This window comes from Hippoglossus stenolepis, chromosome 21 (assembly GCF_022539355.2).
Source record: "Hippoglossus stenolepis isolate QCI-W04-F060 chromosome 21, HSTE1.2, whole genome shotgun sequence".
In the NCBI taxonomy this organism is placed as follows: Eukaryota; Metazoa; Chordata; class Actinopteri; order Pleuronectiformes; family Pleuronectidae; genus Hippoglossus; species Hippoglossus stenolepis.
In genome coordinates, this window is record NC_061503.1 from 7,626,451 (window position 1) to 7,636,314 (window position 9,864).

At 43.0% G+C, this 9,864-nt stretch overlaps 7 non-coding genes across 7 annotated transcripts; 2 read left to right on the forward strand and 5 right to left on the reverse strand.

Annotated features, from left to right (window-relative positions):
• Positions 1–5,023: 5,023 nt before the first annotated feature.
• trnai-uau lies at positions 5,024–5,117 on the reverse strand. Its single transcript has 2 exons — positions 5,080–5,117; positions 5,024–5,059 (listed from the first exon to the last, which is right to left on the reverse strand). It is a non-coding gene; the product is annotated as a tRNA-Ile (tRNA).
• Positions 5,118–5,466: 349 nt separating this feature from the next.
• On the reverse strand, positions 5,467–5,560 carry trnai-uau. Its single transcript has 2 exons — positions 5,523–5,560; positions 5,467–5,502 (listed from the first exon to the last, which is right to left on the reverse strand). It is a non-coding gene; the product is annotated as a tRNA-Ile (tRNA).
• Positions 5,561–7,382: 1,822 nt separating this feature from the next.
• trnai-uau lies at positions 7,383–7,476 on the reverse strand. The gene is made up of 2 exons: positions 7,439–7,476; positions 7,383–7,418 (listed from the first exon to the last, which is right to left on the reverse strand). It is a non-coding gene; the product is annotated as a tRNA-Ile (tRNA).
• Positions 7,477–7,905: 429 nt separating this feature from the next.
• Positions 7,906–7,987, forward strand: trnas-cga. The gene has a single exon. It is a non-coding gene; the product is annotated as a tRNA-Ser (tRNA).
• A 1,004-nt stretch (positions 7,988–8,991) lies between these two features.
• trnai-uau lies at positions 8,992–9,085 on the reverse strand. The gene is made up of 2 exons: positions 9,048–9,085; positions 8,992–9,027 (listed from the first exon to the last, which is right to left on the reverse strand). It is a non-coding gene; the product is annotated as a tRNA-Ile (tRNA).
• Positions 9,086–9,367: 282 nt separating this feature from the next.
• On the reverse strand, positions 9,368–9,461 carry trnai-uau. The gene is made up of 2 exons: positions 9,424–9,461; positions 9,368–9,403 (listed from the first exon to the last, which is right to left on the reverse strand). It is a non-coding gene; the product is annotated as a tRNA-Ile (tRNA).
• A 293-nt stretch (positions 9,462–9,754) lies between these two features.
• trnas-cga lies at positions 9,755–9,835 on the forward strand. The gene has a single exon. It is a non-coding gene; the product is annotated as a tRNA-Ser (tRNA).
• Positions 9,836–9,864: the final 29 nt, after the last annotated feature.

A 9,864-nucleotide genomic window follows, 5' to 3' on the forward strand; every position in this document is an offset into this window, starting at 1 on the left:
GTTATATATCTAATAAAGGCAAACGTGCAGTGTCTGATTTTTTGGAATTAATTGTGTTGTGTTCGGACCAAATGTGAAGCAAACTTTTTTCAAATAGAGTCAAACTAAAGAATAGGTGTTCTCACAAGTTCAAACAAGAGCAAAAAAATCAGAGTCACACTGTGTCTGTGACGTCTTGGATGAGCGATAACAAGAAATGAAAGACAAACTTATTGTCCCTTTGGTCACCTGGAGTTGTACGATACAACCTCTGGTCAGACGCAACAAAAAGGAGAAGGCTCAGAGAAAGGTCAGCGAAACACCAGCACTGCCAGCGTTGGCCTTTCCCTTTCACATATGAAGCAGGAGATTGTCCGGGTCAGTTCACAACAGCAGGAAAATGTCTGGAACATTCAGGTGAGGCAGGAAATAGCCTATAAATTCCCATTTGAAAATTACGATTTGTTTGCAGCACATCGTCATTGGCACTTATCATCAAAAGCTCTTTTTCATCCCGAGATATTTGTATATATATATATTTTTTCAGTTTGCATCCATTACATGTTATACACACGCTCACTCTCTTACTTGGAATTTTCCGTACCTTTGGCTGCTGCGTTCCTACGTGGGCTCACCTGGACATTTCCCAGGCATTTCTTTAGAGGGGGGGCTGGCAGTAAATGTTCTGGAAATGTGAGACACAACTGACTTGGACATTTGCGTGCTCACATACAGCCCATCTGGATAATTTCAGGAAAATGTCTGGAGTTCAGTGCATGTCTGAAAGCTGCTGTAGTCAGTTGCCCTGTTCCAAAATGTTGCTTTGCATTTGGTCACCACCATAACAATGAGATCCTATTTCATGGTCGTCTTGACGGAGAAAACGCTGATGATTGACCAACAAAAATGTGCCTCCGCCATGCTCAGGGAAGTGGAACACTATGTCCTGCTGTGAGTTAAGTTAATATCATTTAGTTTGGGGAGGAAGGAACATTTTTTTGGTGTTTGCATATTTGCGTCAGTTAATGATTTGAACAGTTGCAGGGTATGTCATGCTGTATTAGTTTCAGCCCGATCGAGTTCTATTTGAACATCTTCTCCTGGAGTTTGTTCAGGTCATGCAGAGAAGATCCCCGCAACAAATTCAGGTGGTTACCATGAGGAGACATCAAGGAATGTGAGTGTGTTTGTTCTCGCAAACAGACAGTCAGCTTGGAGTGAGCTGTTCGTCATGCTGCCTTTCACCACCAGCACTTTCTATCATTACTCAAGTTGCCAATATCAGCCAGCTTTAAGACGGCTCCCCGAGCACGAAGTACTTAAAGTATCAAAGGAAAAAGTACTCATGAATCTGGATTAAAAAAGCTGCACAATAATTGTGGTGTCACATTTACTGTGTGCGTGTGTGTGTGTGTCCTTCTCATCGACCTGTGCTGAGTCTCGACTGACTGGCGGCCGCTCCTGGCTTTGGACAGGCCCAGACTTGCCTTGTACAATGATTAGTCCTGCTTGTCTTACACTGGACACAATGGCCCCTTCCGCACAGCTCGGCATCCTTATTGACCCATTGCTGAGGAGTGGGAACCAGAGCGTCTCACTGCGAACAATACAAACGCAATGTGGAAGAGCCACTTTCTACTGATGACTGTAAAGTATATGTGTATAACACTGGACATTAGATGTGCTCATTCACTTTCTCTTCACCATGTAAAATCAAAATGTTAAATTGGGATAATCTCATATTCTGATTGGGATGTAATTGGACTTGTTTTGAGTGTGTTTTTCGAGTGACAACTTCAGTCTTTCATATAAATATTCAGGTTATAGAGTTAAAAATGTTATAGTGGAAGAATCAACCTCTGCAGTGAAATTATTTCCACCTGACTTGAGGAACTTAGTTCTGTGAGGAACTTAAAAGACAGAAACTGCTTTCAGACATGCACTGAACCCAAATGTCCAAAGTCAATTACTGTGGAGTTTCTCCTGCCAGCCACCTCGTAAGAACTCTGGATAATGTCTGAATAGGCCCATGTGAGAAACAGCAGGAAATCATCCAGCTGGTTCACCCCGAGCGATCGGGCAAGTTGACGAAGATGCAAACTTGGAAACACAATGAGATCCGAGAGCTTTTGGTGATGAGGGCCGACGCCGGTTTCCATGCGCTGTTTACAAAAACATGTGATTTCCACAGCGGAATTGATACAGTACACCAGCCGTCACCTTAATGCTCTGGAGATTTCTGGGTTGTTGTGACTGTGTCTGAGTGGAGAATCTCCTGCTGCGTTCTTTATGGAGAAAGCTTCTATCATTGCATGATGGTCTTTTAATTGAGTAACTAAATATTTGCACCTTTTATGAATTTTAAAATTAGGGGGCTGTATGTCTCACCAACTCTATGACATGATTTAGTCATACACATATATTTGCGATTCCATCCTGTGGCCCTGTTGTGGAAGATCATTTATATAAACTAAATACTAGGGGACTTAACACTGATCCCTGAGGGATACCCGGCGTACACTTCATTTTATCAGACATCGTTTCATATTTTCTTGCTGCACCTTGATTTTTTTAGTCCTGTTCTTTTTATTTGTTTGTTTTTTGACAATCTGTTCACTTCTTCTCCTCCTTCCTGCATGTGTCCCATGTGTGCTATGCGAATGTCTGATAACAGTGCCATGAAAATGAATCCGGGGAGAATTAACCCACTGAGGGGAGGTTGCGTGCACTTACATACACGGCGAGAGAGAGAGAGAGAGAGAGAGAGAGAGAGAGAGAGAGAGAGAGAGAGAGAGAGAGAGAGAGAGAGAGAGAGAGAGAGAGAGAATTACTAACCATCAGAGATATTCTAAGAGGGCATTGAGGGAAAGAGTGATCACTAATGAGGTGTGTGTGTGTGTGTGTGTGTGTGTGTGTGTGTGTGTGTGTGTGCGTGTGTGTGTGCAATTGGTGACTGGGAGCCTATGAGTGGAGTGGAATAAGAGCAGGTCTTCAGGACGGCTGGAGGACACATGGTAAGGAAGAGGAGGACTGTTCTCTGGAGATGACAGGGAAATGTGTGTGTAGAGGGGGTTGCTCAGGAAGTGAGCTACATTACAGTACTATATCCAGTTATTTCCCCTGGCTTCATCCTTGTTGACGAACAATCTCCAGAGTTCCGTGCAACTCGATGTTGCATTTGGCAATCTCTATGATACCTTCTTCATGTGAAACAAAGCCAGCGCATCCAGTCAAAGCATCTTCCGTGAAGACGTACAGATTTTCACTTTCACTGTGAGGGAGAGACTCGTTATTTCCTTTCATGGTGTCTTATTGGATGCAAATGCAAATGAACTGCCAGTGAATTTCCAGGAATACAAGGTGCTCTGCAAGCCTGGCTTTAAAAAGGAATGAGCTCACACGCTGATTGGATTATTGCATGTTACACACAAAACAAAGCCACGTTTAATTAAGAGACTACTTACAACCTTTTTGTCCTGCTGTTAAAAGAGCATAAATTAATTCGGACCTACTCTGAATGGACTTACGCCATGTGCTTTTGACCATGCACCCTAAAAATTCAAATAACGGTAAATCCCCGAAACATACTTAATTTTTACAGAAAGACCAATGGAAGAAATATTAAATACAAGATTACACTCAGTTACAGAAGCTAGTGGATAAAATGATACAGAATTATGTCATTGGACTTAAACACCTGAATGAAACACACACACACACACACAGTCCAGGTGGCGTATGAGCCATGTGTTTTTTTTGTGGGGAGGGAGCTATAACATTACTCTCCATCAACTCTGCCATAGGTGGGATCGTCAGACAGGTGTGTACTAGGCCTGCCCCCTCTCCTTCTACAACACACAACACACACACCTGATGGCCTGGGTGCTGAGTCTGAGGAGTGTGTGTGTATGTGTGTGTGTGGTGAGTGTGTGTGTGTCTTGGTTGTTCCAAGCACAATGAAGAGAGAGGGTCTGTCAGTGACCACCTGTTGGCCAGCTGTCAGGGTCCCATTTCAGGGTCGCCTTTCGAGGCAGACACAACAGCTATCTATCTATCTTTCTATCTATCTATCTTTCTATCTATCTATCTTTCTATCTGTCTATCTATCTATCTTTCTATCTATCTATCTTTCTATCTGTCTATCTTTCTATCTGTCTATCTATCTATCTGTCTGTCTGTCTGTCTGTCTGTCTGTCTGTCTGTCTATCTATCTATTTTTTCTGCTGCTTACACAGAACTGTTTTTTCTATTTTCAAGCATCCATTAAAAGACGTGACGAGTTGAGGAGGACTGTGTGGTATCTAAGTGTGGCCCATCTGATGCTGATCAATGGCTCGTAGATACCATCGTCTTCATGACACATTTCCATCTCTATAGGAGCCATGATGGAGAGGCGCGGGGGAGTGCAAATGATGAATGAGTGATGGAAATAGGGAAGCACGAAATGGAAAGGGGGCGAGGGAGTAGGAGGGAGTAGGAGGATGTGACGGGATGGAGGTGGATTGGAGAAGGGAGAAGACAAGTGTGCGGAGGGGGGGTGGGAGGAGAGGGGAGAGATAATTTCCTATGAGGAGTCTGCCGGGGATGGGGGTGGCAGCGAGTGGGGGAGGGGGTCTAATGGCTCTTGGTGCTGCCTCTATTAGGCCAAGCACCCACCAGATGACAGAACAAGACGAGTCCCGAGATGATTTCCCGGGATCGGTGCGTTGGCAGGGTCATTATTTCGTCAGAGTTCGCTGCTCCGCCAGCTTTTATGACAAAAACGGGAGAAGGGGCAGAGAACAGCAACCCTCGTAGTCTTATATATGTAATCTATGACAAGATCTAGATCTAAATCTTCCGACAAAGGGGCAGCTTTACTGTTTCAATTGACTCTCTCAGCTGTCACAGTAAACATCATCATTTCTACCTGTGGACTCGTTAGCCAGCACCGAACGACAAAGATGGCGAACGTAGCAGGATCTAAGAAATGCAGAGACTTCCTTCAACTAAGGCCTGTTCTCTGTGATTTCTATTGTCTCCTCCCACCATGATAAAACCTGACTGCTCCAGGTGAGGGTCGAACTCACAACCTCGGCATCACTCTGCAGGTTACTGTCTTATAAGTACCGCGCGCTGACCGATTGCGCCACTGGAGCCTGACAAATGCATATTTTGCATGGAAAAAAATAGAGAAGTAAACGTTGTGATTCATGATGAGGAAAGCAAAAGTCATGAATTCAACAAGTGGCTTCATTCTACGAATATTATCTTCCACCGATGCACTCTATCAAACAGTGAGTAGTTCGTACAGTTAGCGAATTGTAATTATGGCGAGTTCAAAGTTAATATCGTTATAGTTTGAAGGTTTATTTTAAACGTACCAATAATATGCATTACCTTTGTTCAAGGTAGTTGCTGAGTGAAACTGAAGAACTGAAGTCTTCACAAGTTGTGTCTCGTGATCAGTCACTTCTCCCACCACCAACCAGCAAGGTAAAACCATTCTGCTCCAGGTGAGGGTCGAACTCTCAACCTCAGCATTGCTCTGCAGGTCACTGTCTTATAAGTACTGCGCGCTGACCGATTGCGCCACTGGAGCCTGGGTGAGAGCTTTAAAGGGTTAAAAGATAAGGCTGAAAAAATTAAATAGTTAACTAGTTGATCAAGAACATCTATGGTATGTAAAGATACATGACACAGCTGCTCCTCAGAAGTGAAGCCAAATGGTCTCAATCGCCACCTGGTGGCAGGCTGCAGTACAGGTCATAAGTCCCACTCTCTGATTTTCGGTTGTTCTTCAATTGCTCATTTTCTTCAGGACAAGACTTCACAAAAAAGTTCAGTGCAAAAGTTGTGCAGAAATACTGCCTATATGGGAATTACCTTTCAAACTATATAGGCTATGTTCATTTCATTTTGATGATTGTATTTTAATAGTGTGGACTTTGGGGGATACATAATATATAATTACTAAATCAAATTCAACTTAATGCAGCACTCAAGTGCAAACAGAAGTTTTACTGCTGTATTTTGTATGCAGATGAGTGCTGTTCAGCCTGTGGGAGCTCCTCTCTAACATGAGTACACACTTATTTAGTCTCAATTACAGACACGACTTAATGAATTCCTGGGTGATATGTGTGTGCGTGTGTGTGTGCACTCAAAGAGAAGAGGGGGCGGCAGGATGAACAAACCCAGTGGTACGGCACACAGGGAGCATCAGGGGCACCAATAAGAGTTCTGCACGCGAATAAACCTCCTGCTTGAATTAATGACATTCAAATCCCACAGAACAACACAAGAACAACACCAGCATGTTGTTGTAATTGCAGCTTTATACCCTGAGCTGCAGTCGTGTTGTACTATTTTAAGTTATAGGTCCTGTGCTGCCATCTAGTGGCCACCCCCCACCAAAAAAACTCTTAAACAAGCAATGAAGAGTCAGACTGATACATTCAGTGAAGCAGAAGGATTTTCAGGGACTCTAGGGAAGTGAGAAGTCATCTTCTAGTTTCTCACAAGTAAAGAAAACACCAGAAGAAGAATCCAGGTAATTGTTAAGGAAGAAACAGGAGAGTTTATTAGGACTTTGTCTTCAAGAAACTCGGGGCGACACTTTAAAAAGTCCCAAAAGAGTAAGAAAGCCGGATTATTTTAAAGTGTGAAGTGTACAAAGAACTGTAGATGGCCTCTTCCATTGAAAACACAGAGGAAGCTGTTGAATGAAAACTAAGGTCTCTACTTTCTCCTCGTCAGAGCAGATAAGGGACGAGTCTTGTCCTGAATCAGACACAATGAGTGATTTCTACTCTCACCAACCATTATGACAAAACTCCTCTGCTCCAGGTGAGGGTCGAAGTCGAGGCTCTGCAGATTACTGTCTTATAAGTACCGCGCGCTGACCGATTGCGCCACTGGAGCCTGACAAATGCATATTTTACATGGAAAAAGAAGAGAAGTTAAACATTTTGCTTTTTTGATGAGGAAAGCAAAAGTCACGAATTCAACCAGTGGCTTCTTTCTAAGAATATTATCTTACACCCACGCACTGTATCAAACAGTGAGTAGTTGTTACAGTTAGTGAATTGTGCATGTTATAATGGAGAGTTCAAAGTTAATATTCTGCTCGAGGTGAGGGTCGAACTCACAACCTCAGCATCGCTCTGCAGGTCACTGTCTTATAAGTACTGCGGGCTGACCGCGAAATTTTTATTCACTCATTATCTACTCACCTCTATGCCGATGGAGGGTGGGTGAAGTGTGAGTCCAAAACACACTTTTGGAGTCTCAGGGGTAAACAGCTTTGCAGCCAAATCCACCAACATTCAACCAAGGAAGGTGCCATAGTCTTTGTTGTTGTGGGCATAGTTCACAGATTGGCATCTTGTGAACAGTCACTTCTCCACAACCACGGACTGTGCTGCTCCAGGTGAGGGTCGAACTCACAACCTCGGCATAGCTCTGCAGATTACTGTCTTATAAGTACCGCGCGCTGACCGATTGCGCCACTGGAGCCTGTTCAAGTGGGGAAAATGAAATAAAGACCAACGACACCAAACTAATGAACTAACTCGTTTTGTTTTGGTTCTTTATTTGGGATTTTGACGATATATATTCTTTACACTAAATAGCCATGAAAAAAGTGATCCACAGTCAATGCTCAGACCTCCTTGTGTCTGTGTCACTGTAATCCCATTTAAAATAGTTTTCTGAATTATAATCCCTCGAGAACTCCACAAGGTGGAGATTAACCAAATAGACAACTGGAAAATTTTACCTTTCTTGCAATATTCTGGTGTAGTGAGTGGTTTACAGGCTGCAGTGATACAGTCAGGCAGTGTGTTGTACTGATAATATACAGTCACCTGCAGAGTCAGTTCATATACGTTCTCTGCCCATCATAACTGTCTGCAGTAAATCTGTATATTAATTAAATGTAGATATGTCACGGTGGCCGAGAGGTTAAGGCGTTGGACTCGAAATCCAATGGGGTTTCCCCGCACAGGTTCGAATCCTGTTCGTGACGCACTTGTTTAGACCTTAATGACTCTTTAGTGGCAAGTAGTCCCCCCCCCTGCAGGACTGGTTCCCAGAGGTATTGCTGGTCGTTCATTCCAGCAGCTGTAAGACTTTACAACCAGATCTGCTCCCAGTAGAACCACACACACCCATCATGGACCACACTCTGGTTTGACACTCTTCACTGTGCAATTTTGATTCTGTCTGTGCAATATCAATGGTTCATGTGCATTCCATTCACTGAACATTCCTGTCTCCATATGTTAGTTTAATTCCATTCATATTTTTCTATATGTTTTATATTCCTTACACTTAAGTATTATTATCTTTACACTAAAGTATTGCATTATTACTTATTACTTACTGATGCCTATTTTGACTCTTGCTGCTGTAATACTGCAAATTTGCCCATTGTCGGACTAATAAAGGACTAATATTCAAATTCAATTCTATTGCCTATTATTACATTTGCCAAGCAGGTTATGTTTTCATCTGTGTTTGTCTGTTGTTTAGCAGGATTACACCGAAGCTACGGGACGGTTACCACGGTTTGGGTCGGGAAAGATGACAATAAAGTTTGGTGCGGATTTCTTTCACTTTCTTTAATATTGCAAGAAAGTTTTTTTTTCATTTCCGTTGAAGTCTCAGAGACAAATATCTGACAAGTTTAGGAGACTAATATGTATTGGTGCAGGTACAAATAAAAATCTGGATCCAGCAAATTTTAATGTGGTTTACCATTTAAATCTACACAAGTTGCAGTAGCTCGTACAGTTTTGTTTTGATGGTGACACTGTTACTCAGCTCTGTAAGGCAGGAAGCTGATGCCAAGTTTCCAGTGATGCCACTGAGCATGTAGATGATGGAGATTCTCAGCCATTTCTCTATGTCCCTCAGCACTGGTTCAGGATCCTACACACACACACACGGTCAAGGTAGTTACTGGCGTCTTCATAAATTGTGTCTCGTGATCAGTCACTTCTCCCACCAACCACCAAGGTAAAACCATTCTGCTCCAGGTGAGGGTCGAACTCACAACCTCAGCATCGCTCTGCAGGTCACTGTCTTATAAGTACTGCGCGCTGACCGATTGCGCCACTGGAGCCTTGAAAGTCAAAAACATGAATTCTATTTTTTTCCATCCAGTTACACCTGTCTGCTATAAGATGTAAAATGTATTCACTCATTATCGACTCACCTCTATGCCGATAGAGGGTGGGTGAAGTGTGAGTCCAAAAAACACTTTTGTAGTCTCAGGGGTAAACAGCGTTGCAGCCAAATCCACCAACATTTGACCAAGGCAGGTGCCATAGTCTTTGTTGCTGTGGGCATAGTTCACAGATTTGCTTCTTGTGAACAGTCACTCTTCCACAACCACAGAAAGTGCTGCTCCAGGTGAGGGTCGAACTCACAACCTCGGCATAGCTCTGCAGATTACTGTCTTATAAGTACCGCGCGCTGACCGATTGCGCCACTGGAGCCTGTTCAAGTGGTGAAAATGAAATAAATTCCAACGACACCAAACTAATGAACTGACTCGTTTTGTTTTGGTTCTTTATTATGGATTTGAACAATATATATTCTTTAATACGAAATAGCTATTAAAAAAGTGATCCACAGTCACTGTTCAGACCTCCTTGTGCCTGTCACTGTAAAACTGGTTATCCCAAGTTGAATACTTGAATACAATGTACCACTGCAATCAGTTCATATACTTTCTTACCCCATCATAACTGTCTGCAGTAAAATGTGTATATTAATTATATGTAGATATGTCACGGTGGCCGAGAGGTTAAGGCGTTGGACTCGAAATCCAATGGGGTTTCCCCCACAGGTTCGAATCCTGTTCGTGACGCACTTGTTTAGACCTTAATGACTCTTTAG